We start from the raw sequence: 23706 nt of genomic DNA on the forward strand, positions 1-23706 counted from the left end.
GAACAATCCTAAGCCTACCAAAAACGTCTTCCTGATTCATTACATCCCACATGCGAAAAGCTAGGGTCTGGGGGAGAACAATGACCTGAAAAGTGCATGTTCCCTTTATGATTTCTTATCTAGGATCTTTGGCTGGGTGTAAGGGTGGCGGGGGTTGGGGTGGGGTGGGGGGCTGTGTTCACAAGACTATGACTATTTACTCCAGAGGGATCCCAGAGGGACTGACTGGTTTTACCCAATCTGTGCTGGCTAACTTGACAGATGAGTGGGTGGTAAGCAGCGTTTCAAAAGGCCTGACTTATCGTGCTTGTGGCGGGTCTTCAGCCTAGTGGGATTTCCAGGTCTTCAACCAGACTTGATCCTCCAGTTTCAAAGAGTGGAGAGGCACATCTGTAGGGAACTGGAGCTTGTTGGAAGCAAGCTCAGAGACAGTAGTTAATATATTTCTTAATTATTTTATGTATGATCTAGAGTCTAGGAGTTGGAGAAATGGTCTTCCATACATTTCGAAGGGACTAAGAGCCAGCCCACTTCTGGGAGCTACTTGTATCTTCAGCAGGGCAAGAGGCAAGACCTTTTCCTAGACAAGATTTGTCTCTTGGTAACTGGAGTCCCCTTGGTTACAAGTTGGTTCATTCAGTTGATGGGGGGCTTAAGACTTTGTTTATACTTTGGTCTCTTTTGGTCTCGATATGCCAGAGGCAACATTAATGGCCAAGCTTTTATTTTGTCCCATATCACTGCCAGGGTAGTATGGCTACTGGCCCTGGGCCCATCCTGTCCTTCATTAGGACACCTATGGCCAAGACTTACAGCCAGTTAAATGTTCTAGGCCAGACAGGAATGGAGGTGAGCACACACTCCTTAGACCTTAAATCAATGTAAGAGCCAAAACCCCAAAGCCAAAAAATAAGGTTAATATGCCTGTCATCATAAAGCCAGTCCCCTACGGTTTGCATACAAAGCATATATTAAGCCATAAACTCAGAACACCACAAGTAGTTTTCAAATTCTGGAGAAATAGGGTAGAGAGAGAGAGAGAGAAATATGCTTCAAATTTTATTGATGAGAGTTCATTTCACTCAATTGTTAAAGGCTACAAATAGCTCAAAAGAAAAAGTGTTCTTGACTCTGAAAACCAAAACCCAAACAATCAGAAATATTTCAAATAAAAGACATAATAAAAAGTTATTTCAGTCCTCTACTAGTTCAGTCCATGCAATTAGTCCTGTTCTGCTTGATATTGGGCCAGTAATCCTCAAGAACTCATCAGCCCTCCAACAAGAGTCCTGGAAGTTTTCTCTCTAATCCAGTGGCACAATCTCCAAAGTTATCAGAAATCTGCATTCAAGAGTCCTTTTCATGAACTCCCCTAAAGAAGCAAGTTTTTGACTGTAGCTGATTATAAACTGGTTTTTGAGAAGAATCAAAGTAAAACAATTGTGGACGACAAAAGTCTTAGGACAGTCATGGTTGAGGACACAATTGACAAGGAAGATTGGTTATTTCTGTGGCATGCAGCAGTTTAAGATAATCATAGTTATTACTGATAACATATACTAAGATCAGAAATTTGGGAATCTCATATGATTTTGGAATATACAACAATAATACATTTATATAAATATAACCCAAAGAAAGTTAAACATTTAGTATATGACAATGCTTTGTATATAATTTTAACATACCAAATAAGCCTAATACGTCTCTCTTGGAATTCAAGGGACCCTAATAGCTAAAAAATTAGTTTTTGGTCAAAAAGACTGAATTTATTTATTTATTTGTTTATTTTTGAGATCAGGTCTTGCCCTGTCGCCCAAGCTGGTGTGCAGTGGCATCGTCATGGCTCACTGCAACCTCAATCTCCCTGGCTCAAGTTGTCTTCCAACCTTAGCCTCTCAAGTAGCTGGGACTACAGGTGTGTGTCACCATGCTCAGCTAATTTTTGTATTTTTTTTGTAGAGGTGACGTTTTGCCATGTTGCCCAGCTGGTCTTGAACTGGGCTCAAGCAATCAGCCTGCCTTTGCCTCCCAGAGTGCTGGAATTACAGGTGTGAGCCCCTGTGCCTGGCCAAAAAGACTGAATTTAAAACTTGAAATTTATCAAATATCAGAGGTTTAATACACCTGAATTCACAAAATAGGGTCACAGTCACTATAGAATAGTCTTTCATTTAGCCAGAATGATAGTTCAAATATTAAAAAAAAAAAAAAAAACAAACCCTGACCTTTACTTTTGATAGGAAATCCACTTTGCCAAATAATAAGACAACAAAGACAGCGTGGGGCCAACTAAACCTGTCTCTCTCTCCCGTCTTTTTTTTTTTTTCCTGCAGCTAACTCAAAAGGTAAACAGAAATCTACTATCTCTTATTAATATTATACATTTTGTTCAAGAAAATCGAATTTACCTCTATATAGTGTATTATTAATGTTAAAGCTAAGTTCAATAAAACCTTATAAACAATTTTATCTAATTTTAATCAATTTGACATTTACATAAACCTTTTATAACCTTTTATAATTTTCTATTAGAGCAGATCAGTGCTTCAAGAAAATCTTTTTATTCTGACACAGAGGCCCAGATGCTGGTCTTGCATCAGTGTGCTTTTGATATTAATGTTTAGTTTTTAGAAAGACAACTAATTTTACTCCTCAAAATTGGCCTTGTCATCTCACGTGCCCACCTCTTCTGCTATAGTCCCTGGGCCTAGAGGGATTGAATAGTTTTAATTTCTGGCCCTGTGTCTCATGAAAGCAGTTTGTTTTGTCACCCTTTCCTGGGTCTGCAGACGAGGCTTTGACAGGTGTCAGTGTTTAGGATGTAGCAGAAGTTGGTGCCTTTTTCAGACCCAGGAGTCAATGCCCTGTAACTTAATAGCACAAGGACTTTAAAAATCAATACGGAAAGTTACATGGATGTAAAACCTTAATTCTTTTAAATTTTGTTTTCCTAATTAATCAAAACTTAATAATGATGAGATAGAAATTCTCTTAGTAAAATGTAAAATCTGCTTCTTGGGTCAGTTACCAAAAGGCAAAGAAAGACCTTCTGCAGCGTGATTGCTTCTCCTTATGGGAAGCTCACTTAGATAACCTGAAAGCCCAACCTGATGAGAAAAGAGTACTTGAATTAATCAGACACGGGAAGAGTATGTCCAGGGTCATGAGTGAACCTTATAAAGGCAACAGGAAAGTGGGAAACTAGTACTTTGAGCAGGGGAACAGCATGAGAAGTTTGCCAGTTACATGGAACAATTCAGACATAATCAAGAAAAGCCAAGAGTACAGAATCAAGTTATACTGGAAGAAAACATCGCTTTTCTAGACCTTACAGATAAACGTTTCAGCATCAGGCCACTACAGTAGTTAGAACTAGAGGAAAAACATCAAAAGAGCTAGCAAAAAAGTTGAAGGAGAGAGTTAGCATCTCAGGCCTTTTCATGGGGAGAAAAAAGCTGAAAGCAGCAAGACACATTCTAAGACATGAATGTGAGAAGTTTTCAAAAAGAAAAGTATAGAATGAAAATCAAAACCTGTTGTGATTTTATTAAGAGCAAATTGATATTTTAAGGAAAATTTTTTCTAACATAGGAGACCAATCTTGACTTTTCCACCTCTCTCCCCTACTGACTGGTTCCTTTCTACCTTGTTTCATAAATAACCTTTCCAAGTCCATAATTTAACCTTTAGATAATGTATTAACCCGTTTTCATGCTGCTGATAAAGACATACCTGAGACCCGGCAATTTACAAAGGAAAGAGGTTTAATTGGACCTACAGTTCCACATGGCTGGGGAAGCCTTGCAATCATGGTGGAAGACAAGGAGGAGCCAGTCACATCTTACACAGATGACAGCAGGCAAAGAGAGAATGAGGAAGACAAAAGGCAAAAGTGGAAACCCCTAATTAGATCTCGTGAGACTTATTCAATACCACGAGAACAGTGTGGTGGAAATCACCACCATAATTCAATGATCTCCCACTGGGTCCCTCACATGGGAATTATGGGAGTGTAATTCAAGATGAGATTTGGGTGGGGACACAGCCAAACCATATCAGATAACTTCTGAATTAAACAAAAGTATTATTTTTCTCAATAAGAACACATCTTCTTTGGCACATTTTACATACAATTTTTTTTCAAGAAAGAATGCACTGAACACATTTGCATTTCTTTGTTTTAAAGCAAATGGCAAAGACCCAGCTTACCAACTTTACTTTTTTAAAACCCAAGCTTAACATTGCATGTTTAAACAATTGTCAAGACCTACTAAATTGCCAGCATTTATGCACAAGTAGAAAACATACTTAATTTATATTAAGCCAGAAGTATATTACCATTAATGCATTAATATCTTTAACTACTAAACACTGAAAAAAAAATGAAATTGTTTCTATAGAAGGCTTGTCCTGGCAATGTTAATGTCATAGCAGGCTGACACTGCTTGGCTCACGTTTCCAGACATGATGGAAAAGCAGATCCGTGCTGGTGTTAGTGTATACTCTTGTCTTACCACTGAAGAGTCAAGACTCACCTTGGAGTATGTTTAATAAGAAAGCAAGTGCATATAGAGATTTACATCAATTTTTAAAACAAAAAGTCCTATTTTGTGGTCCCAACAATAAACTCAAAAGTCTATGACAAATAGGAGCTCTGAGAAGCTCTTTATAAATACTTTAGGTACAATTATACTGAAAGTCGAGTTCATTGGATATCTTCAAAAGCTGTTTTTGTTAATCCTTAAATGGTGCTTGTTATAGTTTAACATTTCTGTTAAGTGCGTGCATTGAATTCCTGGTTATCCAAGTGCAGCTGCTGCTCCTCACCATGTATCGTTAAGGACTTTAACTGACCCTCTTCTTCAAATTCTGCTCTTTCTTGACCATTCTTGACAATCTTTTTTAGTAATTTTTCTGCCGTTAATGATTTCAGTAGAAGTTGATACACATTTGAAATTGCCTATCCTACGACCACCAAATGATGTGGAAGAGAATGAAATGAGTCCCCCATGACCTAGTGACCAGAATGAAGTAAATCCTGTATCAAAAGAAGAAAATCCACTTCCAAAATATGGAAATCTGCTGAGAAAAACAACCCATTCCTCAGCTTCTGCTCTCTTGGGGACCCCTTTGATTCCCAAAAAAGTCCTCAAATAAGTTTTCAAAGTAGTTGAATGAAAATGGGTCCCTTCCACCAAAAAATTCCCTGAAGACATCATCTAGGTTATGAAATGTGATGCTAAACTCAAATGACTGTCAAAATGACTTCCGCCGCCTCTCCTACCATTTAATCCTCCTTCTGGTTTAATATAAATTAAACTGTCTTATTTTCTAGCGTCTGATACCACCTCACATGTCTCAGCTACTTGTTTGAATTTTTTCTCTGCTGCTACTTTTTTTTTTTGAGACAGAGTCTTGTTCTGTCGCCCAGGCTGGAGTGCAGTGGCACGATCTCGGCTCACTGCAAGCTCTGCCTCCCGGGTTCACGCCATTCTCCTGCCTCAGCCTCCTGATTAACTGGGACTATAGGCGCCTGCCACCACGCCCGGCTAATTTTTTTGTATTTTTAGTAGAGACGGGGTTTCACCGAGTTAGCCAGGATGGTCTTGATCTCCTGACCTTGTGATCCGCCCGGCTCGGCCTCCCAAAGTGCTGGGATTACAGGCGTGAGCCACTGCGCCCGGCCTTCTCTGTTGCTTCTTTATTCTCAGGATTTTTATCTCGGTGCCACTTCAGTGCCAGTTTCTGATATGTCATTTTAATATCCTCCAGTAAGGCTTGTCTACACGCCTAGAACTTCATAGTAATCCACCATGTTTTATCAGATTGTTGGAACAGGTCAAAGGACGTGGGCAACTGGCGGGAAGCAGGGTAGGTGGGGCAGCAGCATGGCTGTGTTGGTGGCTGTGGCCTAAAATTATATATTAGCTAGAATTCCTATTCTTAGTAACCTTAAATTTGAGTGACAATCTGGGAAGCAAGTAATTCTGAACTGTCTATCAGATGTTAGCATTTTATAGGTAAGAACATTCCATAATGTTTTACAAAAACATGTTTTGCCTATATTATAACCCTTTCTTAATTGGAAATGACTCATACATCTAGTGAGCATCCAAAATAACTTCAAGATTTTAAATTATGTAGAAAGTTCACCTATAGCAATTATCCCATTTACATTTCACTCATTTTTAGCAGTTTATCTAGATTACGTATGAGAGCTGAGATATTAGACAGAGCTAGTCATTATTTCCTTGTTAATTATTTTTATAACCTGTGCATATTAAGTGCTCACTCAAGAACCTGAAATAAATGGGTATTTTCACCAATAACTCAGAAGATTCAGCTCTTTCTATTAAACTAATGGTATTAGTCTTACTTATCAAAAAAATCACACAAAGGTCATTTTGTTTTGGCTGGGTTTATAGTTTTACAACCTTCTGTGCCAAACTCTAACACTTTAAAATATCTAGCAGAGACAAATATAAAGCCCAGAAAAAAATATGTTGACAATGCTGAAGACATTTCTATTTTAATCTTACCAATAATTTTAAAGCCAGCTTATTTAGAATTTACTTAAGTCATATGAACTTGAAAAAGTCTTGGACTTATTTACTTAATTTATGAGTTCCTTTTTATTTATAAACCAATTTGGTACCATGTAAAGACAACACATGATATCTAGACACATATGTACACATATAAACAAAGATCCAGTAGCTTTTACCTTGGAATTCTAGCCATGAGATAGCAGTGCAAACTCACCGGTTTATGAACATGTTCATGTGGCTGAATTTTGCCCTGGTAGGTAATCCAGTGAAGGCTATGAGCCAAAATTTTGGGTTAAGCAGTTTCCATGGCAGTTTGATTTTTAAAGGCCAAACCTATCCAGACTCCAAAGAACACTGGGGCCAAACAGCACCACAGAAGAACATCATGTATGAGGTTGGTGCAAAAATAATTGTGGTTTTTGCCATCTGAAAGCAGTGGCAAAAACCACAATTACTTTTACACCAACTTAATACTAATGAGTCCTGATCCTTTTTAGATGAGCAACATACAAGCCTGGATACAAAGGAACTCTGACCCAGTTTCCCATTTAACAGTAAAATGAATCCAATTGTAAGACAGCCCTACGATTCAAAGACCTTCCAAGATGAGATGAGATCAGCAGTTTGGGGTGGTATGGGTATGGCCGTAGACTTTCCCTTGCTCTCTTGGCCCATAACTACATTCATACCAACCTAAAGGATGCATCCAAGCAGGCTGCACTGTGGGATTGAACCTCGACCTCCCACAGCTATGTCAACATGCACACAATCACCAATACACAATCCAACTACAGCAGCACCCATCATGCCCCAAAAGTGTCCAAACCGAAATAATTGGGGTGCTTTCCTCTCTTGGTTGGGCTTGTTCAATCTGCAAATGGAAATTTCTTCAGAATTCCCAAAATTGAGAGGAGCAGTTGCCACTGTTTGGACCCACAAAACATACTTGTCCGGACACAGATGTTTATACACACCAACAATTACTAACAGGTCCCAAGAGTGTCCAAACAAATAGTTGGAGGGCTTGCCCCTCTGTTGGTTACACTTGTTCAACCTGCAAATGGAAATTTCTTTGGAATTCCCAAAATTGAGCCATTCCCCTCGTCTGGTACCCACAAAAGACACTCATTTATCCAGATGCAGATGGCAAATTTCAAAGGCTGTTCTTCATAGGCAATCAGAAATGCAGTAGAGGCCACAGTGACAGAGTCAAAGAGAGACTGAAATCCACCTCCAGCCAAAAAAGGGCCAGGCAGCTGCTTAGGAGGGCTTCTGAAACTCTCCTGGCCCACGGCTGCAGAGCCATGAACAAGGCCTTCTGGTCAAGGAACCAAAATCTGTTTCTGAAATGCCAGGGGTTTGATCTAGTCCTGTTGCTTGCTGCGTAGAAAACCAATTACTGAGACAATGACTATTGCCAGGGATGAAAGCTTTATTTGGGTGATGTCAGCCAGAGTGATGGGAAATTGTCTCAAATCGATTCCTCTCAGCCAATTAAAATTGGGAGTTTATATAGTGGGGAAGAAATGCAACCACGTGCAGGAAAATGGGAATTAAGGAGAGGTATGGAAGCAATCATGATGGGTGAGGGATCTGGCATCTCACTGGATGTGGTGGTCTAGTGAGTTTCAGTTCCTTGCCTAAGGATCAGTTTTCTGAGGAAGAAACTCAGATAACACAAATGTAAGTTTCCAGTTGTAAGACCAGGGAGGGTCAATTTCCATGTGTGTTCAAAAAACCATCAGCATAAGTTCTATGGGCAGTTGGACTGGTTTCACTAGTTATGATTGATGGAAGATGACTGAAGCACATTCAAAATTTGGACCACATTGCCTTGTCTTGCCTCTTCCATCATATATTTTTGCTGGGTCATATTTTGTATTCAGTTCTTAGTCATTATTGAGGGATGCTACAACAAACAGTTTAATGCCTATTGCTGTGTGTGCTATGGGGGTGCACTATTCTCCATTGTAGTTAAAATATGTACAGAAAATAAATAACTTTTAAATGTGAGTTTGGGGAATAGTTTGTTTCCCCTGAGGAACTGGTATCCTTTTTCTTTATGGACATGGGCAGCTAAGTAACTGATTTCTCTTTCCACTTCAGCTTCTGGGAAACTTATTTTTAATTTTAATTTTATTTTAGAGACAAGGTCTCACTCTGTCCCCCAAGCTGGAGTGCAGTGGTGCAATAATACCTCACTGCAGCCTTGAACTCCTGGGATCAAGTGATTCTCCTGCCTCAGCCTCTTGAGTAGCTAGGACTACAGGTATGCACCACCACACCTGGCTATTCTGGGAAACTTAGATCCAAATTTTCAAGCCAATGAATTTGGCTCTTCGGGGGCCCTGTGGTCTTGGTATCTCTCTCTGTCCTACCTCTGTATCTTCCTGGGTCTAATTTTTATTTTCAATTATTTTTCCCTATTTTGTGTATTTCTGATAAACCAACTGAAATAATTTTTTATAAGGTAGAGTATTACACACTCTTGAGTATGTATACATTCAGTTAGTTAATTAGTAGGTCTTGGACAGCATGGTCTGGATGGAGATTCTGAGTCCTGGGACCTGCTGTGTGATGGATAGACATGTGACTGAGCCTCAGAACTGCCCTCTTGTACACTGGATACTCCCAGGCTTTATCTTTAGTGAAGAGATAATTTGCCCTTAAGCACACTAGGAAGACAGTCTGGGGTAGAGAAGGAGCTAACCTACTTTATCTGAATGAAGAACTGAGTGAGTTGCTGTGATCAGCTAATGAAGGATTTATGAAAGCATTTTGAAAAGTTTAAAACATTTTATATTTGCTCATTTAACATTTATTGCAAGCACTGGGCCAAGGATATGAAGATGGGTAAACTCATTCATTCATTCTTTCAATAGATACTTATTGAGTAACCACTGTGTGCCTTGCCCTGATCCAGGTGCTTGGAATGCAGCAATGAGCAAAACAGTGTCTACTTACCTGGAGCAGTACCTCTTGCAATCCTTGAGGCACTTGTAACCTAGTGGGATTCTTTGTATGTGTTCTTTGCATTCTTTGCATCTACTCATATGTGGTGGGACTCACTTATGAGATCAAAGCTGTGTTTTATATTTAGGGCTTATGGACCTAAGTTACGGCATGGAAGATGTTTGTATTTGCAAAGAGATTTACAGTTCCTCCCTCCCCACTCCCTTTTTCCCAGTACCGTGGAATGATATAGGTAGGAGTCAATAGATTTAATGATAAGCCCAAGGATTCTGTCTGTAGATTCCTGAGGAGCCTAGTGTGCTAGGGATGCTTCAGGTGATGTGCAAACAATCCCCAAATCACATGTAACCAGTCAGGTGGCTCTCAACTGGCCTGGGCAAGCCACCCTCTGGTTTTGGTTTAGCAGGTACTTTGTATTTTGGCAACTTTCCCAAGGAGTTCTGAAATGTTTCCCACCCCTGTTCCATGTTCAGAAATACTGATGCAATGCAATGTGCTAATTTTGCACATGAGGACACTGAGACATAGGGGAGAAAGGGATTATTCAAAATCACACAGTCAAAAGCAAAGCCAGAACCCAAACTCAGGTTCCTGGCTTCCCCATGATGCCTGTTCCACCACCCCAGGTGATGGACCTTTCTCTGAGCATGCAGACAGCTGGTACTGTGAGGTGTTGATGGGCTGTGAAATAATCCATCCTGCTTTCTGACTGACCTTGGCTCAGGTCTAGTAAGGGTTCCAACAGGGTCATGTCCTGTATGCTCTGGTTGTACTCTGAGTTGATACTGTGGTTGCTATTTTTCCATTGAAGTATTTTAATAAATTTGTAATGCCTGGCTCTTAAAATTTCCCTAAGTGGATAGTGCTATTTAGAAGAATCTTAATTAAGTACATACATATCCTCCTGGTTGGGGTGAGCTTTTCTGCAGGTGATCATTAGAGTGGGCACTTGTCTTAGGAGCCCATGGAGGTTTTTACAAAGAGCCATAGCTCAGCCCTCAATTTCCAGTTCCGGGTTTTTGCATGTTTGGAGGAAACGGCTGCCAAAAATTGTCTTTACACAGAAGGGGTCTGTCCATTGGGTACAACATGGAGGCTGAGCCACTGCATTTTAGAAGTTTCTTCTTAGTAGTTGATTCCACATTTGGTTTTGAGAACTTTAGGCGTTATCATACAAGTCCTAGTATAATTCTTCTAGACTAGGAAAGGAATTCTAGATCCCCCAACGATAGTCTTCTCCACTCTTGGGCTACCCCAAATGTTTGCATGGTTGCACGTCACTTGCATATGGTTGACATATGCCTGCTGAGATTGTGGTCTCTCCCTCCTGGGCAGTTTGCAAATTGAAATTTCATTCCTTCTGTAGCAAGACGAGCCGTGGACAAAACCCCACAGACACCGAGCTAGTGAAGGAAGTAGCTTTTAATCAGCTGGAAGCATCGTCAGACTAGCGTCTTAAAATCCGAGCTTGTTGAGTGCACAGTATCTGTCCCTTTTAAGGGCTCACAACACTAAAGATTTTGCATGAAAGGGCCATGATTGATCGAGCAATCTAGGGGGTATGTTACAGGGGCTGCATGCACCAGTAATCAGAATGAAACAGAACGAGAAGTTTCACAATGTCCTTCCATACAATGTCTGGAATCTATGGATAACATCGATTGCGAGGTCATTGGTTGAATTTTAACTGTCAGGCTAAGGTCAGGCAGGCCCAGGCCTGGTTTTGGGTCTGGTTTTGGGTCTGGTGCCCGGCGCTGGGCTGCCTGCCTTTGGTTTCGCTTCCTTGTTTCTTCTTAAAACAGGTACTGAGTATAAAACAATATAGAACAATATGGGGGGTCTCTTTCTCTCCTCTCTCATTTCCCCTCCTTGAGACTCTCACTCATTTTAGTAGTGGGAGTTCTCACTTTCATTCTCACTACTTATGTCTTCCTGTGCAATAGATTGATAGTGATTCATATAGTATACTTGTGCTGAAGCATTCTGGTGAACTAAGGCAGCGATGAAGCTTTTATCATTTGAAGAAGTANACAATATGGGGGGTCTCTTTCTCTCCTCTCTCATTTCCCCTCCTTGAGACTCTCACTCATTTTAGTAGTGGGAGTTCTCACTTTCATTCTCACTACTTATGTCTTCCTGTGCAATAGATTGATAGTGATTCATATAGTATACTTGTGCTGAAGCATTCTGGTGAACTAAGGCAGCGATGAAGCTTTTTATCATTTGAAGAAGTACAGGTAGCAAACCAAGGAGTAGGAGTAGTAAGCAAGTTCCTATTACTATTATAACTCCTGTTATAAGAGTTTTAAATCCTCCTATTGCTGGGAACCAATTTCCAAACATGGCCCCAGGATCAAATCCGTGCCACACTTGCAGGGGTACATGTGCCAGTTTTGTTATATCTTTAACTATGTCTTCATCTAGTTCATCTAGTTCATGATCCTTTGATCATCTATGTGTAGGCAGCAATTAGTAAGGTTAAATTTTCCACAAACTCCTCCTTCAGCTGCTAGCAAGTAGTCGAGAGCTAGTCTGTTTTGGTAGATAGCATTCCTCATCTGAGTCTCTTGCCAGGCAAGAACAGTCAAGGCTTGACTGGGTTTATTAGTAATAATTTCTAAAATAGCTTGCAACCATATGATTCGGTTGAGCATGTAGATGGGGGTCCAATATCCCCATGAGCCATCTTGTGCCCAAGTAGCGGGCCCATAGTATTGTTAATTCTTTCAGGGGGTCATTCATCATCTTTCCAGTTACCTATGGCTATGCTTTGTTTTTCATGGGAAGCATAGACCGGGAATCCTAGGAGTTCACCTATTTTTATGGGCAGTAGGAAAAAAGATGGTGTAATAGTGCTAATTACACAGCTACCTGTCCACTGATCAGGTAGCTTAGCATAGGCTCTATGTCTACATATCCAGTATAGCCCAGTGGGGGCCGTCCAGTCCCAGTGGAATTCTGGGTGGGCCCAAACAGTCTGCAATTTTGGAAATTTACTGAATGGATTTTTTTCTGTGTAATTGGAACTCCACCATGTAACTGTTTTTGTGGTACCATTATACAGTTTTTGTCCAAGACAACTAAGTCATCCTACAGGATGAGTGAATTCTTTTCCTCCTCTAGCTATGCAATATTGTCTGATAGTTGAGGCTTTTGGAACCCAGAAGTTGCCAGGGTGGTTCTTTTGGGCCAGGAATTCGTCAGGAACTGGGTCTATAGGAACTAATTCTTGGGCTTCCATGGCCATTGATCTCCTGGTACAGTTCCTCCACAAACATAACATGAAGTGACTTTTAGAGACTGGGCTACATGCTCGGCTAATTGCAAAACAAATTTCTAGTTTTTCCTGGAATTTCAGGTACTGGCACATTTAGTTCATCATAGAAAGTCTGAAATACTGGTTCTGGAGAGCGTTTTCAAATCTCTCCTTTTGTTAAAATGTTTGCCTTAGGGTCTAGTCCTTTTCCATCAATGCCTAGAGATACATATTCTCCTTTTTTCCGTTTTGGGTCTGACGGGTTTGTGATTACTATCTAAAGGGTTGCAGCTTCCACTTGTGCAGTAGGGGCTTCCTTTCCCTTTTTGGAGCCAAACAGGATCTTTTCATCCTTTTCCAAGTAGCCCAAATGACACAAGACCAGTACCCACATTCTTTTCCACACAATCCTAATTCCTGACAGATGTACTTATTTTTGGTCATGCAGCTTTTATCCCAATTAAAAGAGCTACATCCTGCTAACTTATTGCTGTTAATGACAGCACAAGCATCAAATTTTAAGAGTATGCATTTGGGCACCCCTTTTTCTTCTGTTCTGGCTAATACTTTACTTGTATCATTTATAAGTCCCCGCCAGTCTTCAGTCCGTAATCTTATTTCAAAAACTGTGGAAATGGGAGGTTCAGAGGTGTCATAGCACACATCGGGCTGGTCACTTCCTGGATTATAGACTTTGTAATGAGTGTTATTATACAAACATATTCCTTTTGGAATTCCTAGGCACTCATAATAACTATAGAACAAAAAGATTGTCTTAACTTGTTGTCCTACCTCAGTGACCTGATGTATGCACTGAAAGCAGTCCCCTGCGGGGGAAGAAGCAGTGGAAGCTTTTACCACACAAGTCCATGTTATAAGGAAAATAAGTCCCATGATGATTTTCCTCATGCTTTGGCCGTGTGTAGACCAGTCAGCTTCCAGGTGTGACTGGAGCAGGGCTTGTCGTCCTCCTCAGGGTTACTTTGCAGGGATTGTCTAGGCTTGGTTTGGCCTCCCAGGTTCCAGTGGCTGCGGGCTTTATGCGGCTGTGGTGAATCCAGGCCGGAATTCCTTCTCTCTTCACAGCCGTGGGAGTGGTCAGGATAACAGTCTGGAGTCCCTTCCTCCACGGCCATAATAAGGGAGCTACGTTCCAGTCCTTGATCCACACATGGTCACCTGGAGAAAAAGGGTAAACTGGGGAGAATAAGCTGACTGGGCACCTCTCATTTACCCAAGTTAAGATTGTCTGGGTAATTTTTCCCCAAGGCCTGTAACTGTCACTGCAATTCAGTTTCACCCAACTCTTGGGGAGTACCCAGAAGTCCTCACAGTATAGGAGGAGGCCTATGATATAATATTTCATAAGGGGAGTATCCTGTTTTCTTAGAGGGGGTGCACCTAATTTTGAACAATACCATAGGAAGGGCATGTATCCATTTTAATCCTGTCTCTTGACATACTTTCCCTATTTTTGATAGTCTGATTCATTCGCTCCACCTTTCCAGAACTCTGAGGTCAGTAGGTGGCATGTAGCTTCCAAGTGATTCCCAATACCTTTGCCGTCCTCTGTACTAAGTCAGCCACAAATGGCCCATTATCTGAGCCGATCCGTAGAGGCAGTCCAAACCTAGGGATGAGATCTTGAAGAAGCACACGGGTTACTTCATAAGCTTTTTCAGTTTGTGTTGGATAAGCCTGTACCCACCCAGAGTAAATACACACTAGAACCAGTAAATACTTGTTACGTCCGCATTTGGGCATCTCTGTGAAGTCCCCTTGAAGATCTTCAAAGGGAGCTGCTTCACAGGCTTATATGCTGGGAGGAACAGAGGGGCCTTGCTTTGCATTGTGCTGTCGACAGGTAATGCATCGCTGCACTACTGTTTTAGCAAGAGCTTCACTAAGTTCTAGGGCCCGAGTTAAGGCAGTGAGCTTTGCTTTCTGGGCTGAAGTGCTCTGAGGCAATGGTCTGGCTTCAGTAACATCATCCAAGGTTACCACCGCATATCCTGCACATCTTTCTCCTCGTGGATTGATGAAGCTGCTCCTGTCCACATATAACTCCCAGTCCACTGATGCCCATGGCTGGTCTCAAAGATTGGGTCTGCTAGAATAGACTGAGTCCACACAGTTATGTTCGACAGAGTTGTCTGATACTGGGAGTAAGGTGGCAGGATTCAGAGTGTTACAGACTTCAATGATTATGCAGGGGTTTTCACATAACAAGCTTTGGTACTAGGTTAATCTAGCATTTGTTAGCCAATGGTGTCCTTTGGTATTCGTTAAAGTTACCACCTCATGGGGGGCCTTTATGCTTAAGTTTTGCCCAAGGGTTAGCTTGTCTGCTTCTTGCGCTAACAGGGCTGTAGCTGCCAGGGCTCTCAGACATGGAGGCCAGCCTTTTGAAACTCCATCTAGCTGTTTTGAGAGGTAGGCCACTGGTCTTGGCCAGGGCCCCACAGTTTGGGTTAAAACTCCAACTGCCATTTTTTTCTTTTCTTTTCTTTTTTTTTGAGACGGAGTCTTGCTCTGTCACCCAGGCTAGAGTGCAGTGGTGCAATCTTGGCTCACTGCCAGTTCCACCTCCCGGGTTCACACCATTCTCCTGCCTCAGCCTCCCAAGTAGCTGGGACCACAGGTGCCCGCCACCACGCCCAGCTAATTTTTTTTTATTTTTTAGTAGAGACGGGGTTCACTGTGTTAGCCAGGATGGTCTTGATCTCCTGACCTCGTGATCCGCCCGCCTTGGCCTCCCAAAGTGCTGGGATTACAGGCATGAGCCACTGCATGCAGCCCATTTTTTCTCTTTCTGACACATAGAGTGTAAAGGGCTTTGTCAAATCTGGTAGTCTTAAGGCTGGGGCTGACATAAGTTTTTCCTTTAACTTGCAAAGGCTTGCTGTTGCAGAGGTCCCCATTCAAAAGGCTCCTGGTCACCCGCCTTTGTAACCCCTACAATGGTTTGGCTAGCACCACAAAGTTTGGAATCCATAATCTGCAGAACCCCACAGCTCCTAGAAATTCCCTTACTTGCCTTCTGGTTTTAGGTTCTGGTAAGCTGCAGATGACTTGCTTTCTTTCTGACCCCAGGCTGCACTCCCCTTTCCGAATAGTGAATCCCAGGTAGCGTACCTGCTGTCTACAGATCTGAGCTTTCTTCTTGGACACCTTATATCCACAGTCCTCCAGGTGTCGAAGCAGAGCATCCGTCCCTTTTGCACACCTGTCTGTCGTGGAGTGTCCTAGCAGAAGATCGTCCATGTACTGGAGCAAGATGCAGCCTAGGTCTTTAGCAGGAAACTTCTGGAGGTCTCGAGCCAATGCCTCCCCGAAGATGGTGGGGGAATTTTTAAACCCTTGGGGAAGCCAAGTCCAAGTGTACTGAGTAGTGACACCTGACCCCAGATCTTCCCACTGAAAGGCAAACAGCTTTTGGCTCTAAGGAGCTAGTCTGATGGTAAAGAAGGCATGCTTCAAGTCCAGACAAGTGAACCAGCTGTCCTCAGCTGGCAGCAATCCTAACAGTGTGTAAGGCTTAGGAACTGTTGGGTGCAGGGTCACTGTAGCTTGGTTAGCCAAACGTAAGTCCTCTATGCGTCAATAGTCCCTGGTCCCTGGCTTGCAGACAGGTAGGAGGGGGGTGTTCCATGGAGACTGGCAAGGAACTTTAATTACAAAAGCTTTCAAGCATTTAAGATGAACTTGTATTCCTTCAAGAACTTCTCTAGGAACCAGATACTGCTTTTGTCTAATTGGCTGGGCCCTAGGCTTAACTTCTGTGAGTATGGGGGCTTGATTGATCGCCAGCCCCGGAGGATTGTCCTTTGCCCATACTCGGGGCCATCGCTTAACTAGAGCCGGTTTTATCTCCTGACCTGGCTCGGTTAGAAAAAGTCTCCATTCTTCTTCTTGGGGGACCGTAAGGGCCACGATAACTCCTGTTCTCAGTAACTTCAGCTGTAAAGATCCCTGATACAGGTCCGCTGTAGGCAGAAAACCTGCTTGGCGGAGACTCCCGTTGGTCCGATTTTATCAATGTTTTCTTAGATAAGGGGGACACTGGGGTGCCTTGCCCCCTATTGTCATCCTGACCATGGGCTCCTTGGGGGCATTTGAGCCCAGTCCCCTTCAGTCTAGTAGCTCTTCGGCCAGATTGAACAAAGTCCCTTCGTCTTTATCTGTGGTCTTTTGCTCCGCATCACCTTGCTTCTCCTTTAGTTGGGGATACTTATCTTTCCAATGTCCTATTTCTTTATAGTAGGCACATTGGTTATGCTGCAGACATGAGCAATTGGACTGGGCATTCCTCCCGGAACTCCCCTTTCCTTGCCCTTTGTGGGGATCCCTCTAATTGCTGCAGCCAGAAAATCAGCATTCCGCCTGGCCTGGCGTTCACCTTCCTTACGGCTTTCTCGGCGGCTTGTTGCATCTCTATTTACAAATACTCCATTAGCTATCTCCAGTAACTGCGAGGTATTCATCCCTGCAAAACCAGCCTGTGTTTGCAATTTCCTCTGGATATCTTCTGCGCTTTGACTAACTAAGGCCATGTTAATCATACGCTGGTTTTCAGGACTATCTGGATCGAAAGGAGTGTACATACGATAGGCCTCACACAGTCTTTCATAGAATTGGGCTGGGCTTTCCTCCTTTCCTTGGATGACTTCAGAAACTTTATTTACACTTGTGGCCTTTTGAGCCCCTTTTTTCACCCCTTCAATTAATGCCTCCTGGTATCGTCTTAACCTCTCCATATTGGATCCTTCATTCACATCCCATTGAGGGTCTGCTCCTGGCAGCTGAATTCTTATGTATTCCTGGGGATTTTGGTATTTGGCTGGGATGTGCTCCTCTAGCCATTTAGTTGCCACCTGGAGCACCCTTCGCCTTTCATCTGTGTTAAAGAGGTACATGAGTAACTGGTAGCAATCAGCCCAAGTAGGATTATGGGTCTGTATAATAGTTTGGAGCAAGTCAATTAGAGCTTGAGGCTTTTCAGTGTAAGATGGGGTATTATTTTTCCAATCGAGGAGGTCAGCTAGGTCAGCAGAGGTGAAAGGGTGATATATGAAGGCACGCCTTTCCACCATGTGTCCATCCTCATCTACCCCAGTATGTCACTGCTCTCTCAGGGGCATCTGAATTCCAGTCTTGGGCTGTAAAGAAGCTGCCAAGGGAGGAGTTTCTCCTGCAGGTTCACTTCCTTCCTTTCTACTCTGGGTGATCTCAGGCCTGTGGGCTCAGAAGTAGGGGGCCTCTCCGCTTGGTAAGGAGCGGCACTGTTGGTGCCCTCTTTCTGCCATGAGTCTTTGGGCTCCGAGTCAGACAGAACTTTAGGGGCTGGCTTCCCTTGGCAGGTAGAGTGAGAACTTTCCTTAACTAACTGTCCCTTTGCTACTAGTACTGCTGCTGCCTGTCTCCTTAACCACTGTGGGGGATCTAAAACTAGCTGTAACCAGGAATCTATATATGGGAACTGATCTGGGTGTGCTGGCTTGCCAGTTACTTTGTGCCATACCTTTGAAACAAGAGACCTGTCCAGGCTTCCTTCTGATGGCCAGCCTATCTCTCATTCTGGCCAATCTATTTCACACAAAGTTCTCAGTTTTCCTGGAGTCATAGTGACTCCATAGTCTCCTTTGAATCCTTTCTTGAAATTCTTTAACATAGTTCCCAATGAGGTGGGCTTACTTTGTGCCTGGCCCATGTTTTCTTGAGACAAAATATCACGCTAACACCACACACTCACCACAAAACAAAGAATGGGTAAAGAGGGCACACACACACCTTTGTCATTTATATCAAACCAAAATCAGAGTACCAAGAAATTCAAGCCAAGTCAAAACCAAAACCAAAGTATCAAGCAATTCAAGTCAAGTCAAAACCAGAACAAAAGTGCTGATACAGGCGTGCTGTGGGTGATCAGGCTATGCTTCCACTCAAATGGAGTGGGCAAGTTTCAAAGATTAGTCTTACCAAGTTTCAGATGTCTGGACTCCAAGTGCCAGTTCCTTCCTGGTGTTCAGCCACTGCGTTGATCCTCCCCGGGGGCCTGCCATGCACTGCTCTGGCGAGGCATTCCACTGGGGCAATTGCCTACCTGGGAGCACTCTTTGGATTGCGTCGCTCAGGTGGGTCAGAGTTCCCTGCAGGGATGCTCCACAGGGCAGGCCTAAGCTGCCTAAGGGGCTGCCTTGGCCATCCATCAGTCACCTTGATTCCCTGTCAGGGAACCAAGAAATGTAGCAGGACAAGTTGTGGACAAAACCCCATAGACACTGAGATAGTGAAGGAAGTAGCTTTTAATCAGCTGGAAGCATCAGCAGACTAGCATCTTAAAATCCGAGCTTTTTGAGTACACAATGTCTGTCCCTTTTAAGGGCTCACAACACTAAAGATTTTACATGAAAGGGCCGTGATTGATTGAGCAATCTAGGAAGCATGTGACAAGGGCTGCGTGCACCAGTAATCAGAGTGAAACAGAACTGAACGAGAATTTTTACAATGTCATTCCATACAATGTCTGGAATCTATGGATAACATCGATTGCTAGGTCATGGGTTGAATATTAACTATCAGACTAACGTCAGGCAGGCCCAGACCTGGTTTTGGGTCTGGTGTCTGGCGCTGGGTTGCCTGCCTTTGGTTTCACTTCCTTGTTTCTACTTAAAGCAGGTACTGAATATAAAACAATATAGAACAATATGGGTGGGTCTCTTTCTCTCTTCTGTCACTTCTACTTGAGGTTGCTCTTTCCTGACCTCTCTCTTCTCCTGTCACATGGAGTTCTTAGTCCACTTCTGTCATCCCATCCAGGGGCTATGCCTTGTCTTCTGTCTGCAGCTCCCAGCATAGTGCCTCATACACAGTAAGTGCTCATTAAATATTCAGTGAATGAAGTAACTCTGACTCGTGAGTTGACCTGGCACAGTCCCAGATACTGGCATCTGACGACAGGAGAGGACTCATTAGAATCCTCGAATTTCATAAGGAAAATATAAAATAATGTAAGAGTTTATCTTTGTGTCTCAGGGGCAAGGAAGAACTTCTTAAATAAAACTTGAGAAAGTATACAATATGAGGCAAAAATGAGTGAAATTGATTTTCATTCAGTGAAGGACACCATAGCCACAGTTAATTAATCAACAGGTGACTGATGAGAGAAGGTGTTTAAAATGTCTAAAATTGAAAGAGGAGTCACATCTACAACATACCAGCAACCAATAAAATCAAAAGAGAAAAGGCAGCGATCTTGTTGAAAAATGGTCAGAGCATCTAAGCAGACGGTGAACAGAAAGGAAACCCCAAAGGCTAACACTTTATATAAAGAGTTCCTCCAACTCATCTCTGGAGAGATGCAAATTAAGAGAGAGACTGCACTTTACCTATTAGACTGCAAATGCTAGAAAGCTGGGTTCAGCCAGGCATCTGAGGGGATGTGGGACAGAGAATCTGTAGCTCTGCTGGGGGAATGTAACCACTTTGAAGGACAGTCAAGGAGGGCAGTCAGTCCAATTAAAAAAGAAACAAAAAACCCATGGCCCTACCGTTCCACTCCTAGGTATAGATCCCAAAGACATTGGCCTACCAATCCCTAAGGTGACATGCATTAGGGTTTTGTGACATTATTTGAGGTTACATGGTCAAGTCTGTGTTTCTCACTGGTAGCGTGGATAGACAAAGTATAGTGGCCGCTCCCACAGAGCCCTGGAGCTACACTCCTGAGGGCAAAAGGTAAGAAAGAATGGGATACAAGTTAGGTAAATTTAAAATCTATGCACACATACAGAATACACATTTTGTAAGAACACAAGGAACAGAAAGATACACATGAAACATAAACCAGTAATTGCCAAGAATGGAGCAAAAAGGCTAATGGGATAAAAGGAAATGAATGAATGAATAAATGATCAATTATATATGTAAGAGAGGGCCTTGCTCAGATCAATGATGATATCTCAAACTACAAGCAACCGATCACCTACAACTTTTAAAAACTTAAGTTCTGACCCAGAGCTGGCATTACTGCATTCCTTTATACATATTCTGTCTTCAGTTTGATTAAAATAATCCATATTCAGGTGAGCAATTGATGCCTTGCTCAATAGGCTACCATGCCCAGAAGCCATTGTGTTTTCAGAGTCAACACAAAATGAATGGCAACTGGTAGAGGCCAGCTCCTGTCTGCCTTGCTTTTTGTTGTATCTCCAGCTCCTACCACAGTGCCTGGCAAATGGTAGATGCTTAGTAAGTATTTTTAGGAATGAGTAATGATGGATCTTCCTGGAAGATACTTTGGGGAACCTTTCTGATGCACATCCACACTCACTCTTGGGTACATGCTCCCCCAGAGCTGGGCTAGGCTGGCCATGGACCCTTGAGGCCTAGGTGTTGGAGAAGCACCCAAGGAGTAGAGGACACCGGACCAGAAGAAGGAGGGAGGCTGAAAACAAGGATCCCAAAAGGGTGTGTGGAAGACCACCAAACATTCGAGCCAGAAATTGCTCCTGCATTCTTTTGTTTGAGAACCAAGGATGCCAGAGGACACACAAGTTTGGTGAAAGGCGGGGGAACCTGGGGCTAGGGGCGGTTACCTGGGGTAGGCTCTGTGGCCCCAGTGTGCTTCATGTGCAGGGCCAGATGTAGTGCTGGTGGGCTGGCTGAGTTGGGGGGGGGTGGAGTGGGGCGATTCTGGCCTGACTGCCCCAGGGAAGGTCCCAGCACACTGCAGGCTGCCCCCACTTTTTCCCAACCCCTCCCTTACTGCTTGAACTCAGAGTGGCTGCCCGGCCTATGCCTATGACAAGTCAGCAGAAAAGGGCCTTCTCATTCCCTTCTCCTCTCTGGATTTCACCCTGACCCAGATGGCTGCTGGCTGGAGTTGAGGACGGCTGTGCTGTCAGCTGAAGCAAGTCAGCTGGGGCTAGGTCTGCCTGGTATCCTGCTCACTTGGCTTTAGTCCCAGAATTGCACAGCTCTGGGGTGTCTTTGTTTCCTGTTAACTAGACGGGGACCAGGGAAGCTATGTCAGAACCCGCTGTGTCTGCAGATTCTGGCACACGATGGCAAATAAGCCAATGTATCCTGTGTTTCCCAATCTGTACTCATCATTCAGGTCTAGGGACTCTTCCGGGGCAGCCGATGGCTCCCTCCTCAGCTCACCTGCTGGTCTCCAGCTTCCGTCCTGGCAACCCCGAGCTCAGGTTTCCACCTGTAACAGGATGGAACATGCTGGCTTTATCACCCACCTGAGTCCTCAGAGGGGCTCTGCCATGGCTCTTACCTGCACCCTCTACCCCAGCTTTCCCCTGCAGTGACTGGATTCTCCTGATTCAGAGGGTGTGTTGCTAATGATCATGCTCAAGGCCAGAAAGGGGAAGAGATCCCTGAGACCAGAGGGTGGGGCCTGAACATCTGCATGGTAATAATTACGGAAATAAAAGTGATAATATTAATGTTTTAACTTTACATGCTGGGCATTGTGCCCACTGCTTCTTGTACATTATTTCATTTAATCCTCAAAGTATCAATATGAAGTAGGAACCACCACTGTCTCCTCTTTATACTTGAGGACACCGAGGCTTGGAGGGGTTAAACACTTTGCCCATAGTCACACAAACAAATGAGGTAGAATTTGGATTTTAACGGAGACATGCCGACTCTCTTGGTATGCGTAACAATGACACTGTTGTGCCTTTTACACAATGGCCTTACCCCCCACTGCCCCACCCCGGCATCCAACAGCCTCTATTTCTGTCTATCCTGGTGCTGTAGTCTGTATCACCCCATTTTGAACTGATAGCAACCAGTTGAGGTAGAGATTATTCTCATCTTATGGATACGGAAGCCATGGCCTGGAGGAGTGAAGTGACAAGCTGCAGGTCACAGAGCTGGGAACTGGCAGGGTCAGGATGCAAGTGAGACCTCCTTCAGATCCAGGACTCTTCACTGTAAAGGAGGCAGCACCTGTTAAGGAGAGAGAGATGTGGAGTCAGGGGCAGTCCATTTTTGTGATGGTGTGAGGAAGGGATGTAGCTATGCAAGGACTTAGAAGATGGTGGCACAGGAAGATCTGGGCACTCGGGGCTGCTGCCCAGGCATGGAGGGCGTGGCGGCAGAAGGGCTGGGTCTCATTTTCCTGACCAGTGGCTTTCCTCCTACAGAGTCTAAGGGGCTCTTTATCCTTAAGGCTCAGCTTTGGAATTGGCCTAGCCCCATCCTTTTGTGGAGCCTGTTATGGGTAGCCCACAGCACAGACAGTCCCCACTCATGATGAGGGTGGACACTGCTCTTGAGACAATGATAAGCTACCTTGTGCAGGCTCTGAGGGTGAGAGTACCAGGACAGGTCCCCTTCTTCTCTGGTCCTGAGGCTCCTCATCCTTAAGTGGAGGAGGCTGGGTCACACACTTTTCCCAACTTATTGTAAGGCAGCTTCCTTCCTAAGATGAGTGTGTGCCAAGATGCTGGATGCCATGATGCATGATGGTTTCTCACACATGAAAAGGACCCATTGGTCATCACTCTGCCATCTTCCAACCAAGCCCCACTGGCCAGGGCCCAGCACACTGCCTAGAGCCTGTGACAGTCCCTAGTATTGGGGGCTTGTGGTGGTTAACTTTGCGTGTCAATATGACTTGGCTATGATGTCTATATATGTGGCCAAATATTATTCTGGATGTTTCTGTGAGGGTGTTTTTGGATGAGATTAATATTTAAATTGGTAAAGCAGATTGCCCTCCCTAACATAGGTGGGCCTCATCCAATCAGTTGAAGGTCCAGATAGAACGAAAGACTGACTTCGTCCGAGCAAGAAGGAATTCTGTCAGCAGACGGCCTTTGGACTTGAACCGCAGCACTGGCGGCCTTTGGACTTGAACCGCAGCATCTTGTTGATTCTGTCTCTCTAGGGAACCCTGACCAA

The 23706-nt window shown here is 43.5% G+C and overlaps 1 protein-coding gene and 1 pseudogene across 2 annotated transcripts in view; one reads left to right on the forward strand and one right to left on the reverse strand.

Annotated features, from left to right (window-relative positions):
* LOC108521848 (protein cornichon homolog 3) overlaps nt 1–23706 on the forward strand; it is a 141598-nt gene that overhangs the window by 37987 nt on the left and 79905 nt on the right. The window lies entirely within an intron of this gene.
* On the reverse strand, nt 4778–5818 carry LOC108521843 (dnaJ homolog subfamily B member 6-like; annotated as a pseudogene).

Source organism: Rhinopithecus bieti, unplaced genomic scaffold, assembly GCF_001698545.2.
Source record: "Rhinopithecus bieti isolate Rb0 unplaced genomic scaffold, ASM169854v2 scaffold_61987, whole genome shotgun sequence".
NCBI classification, from domain to species: Eukaryota; Metazoa; Chordata; class Mammalia; order Primates; family Cercopithecidae; genus Rhinopithecus; species Rhinopithecus bieti.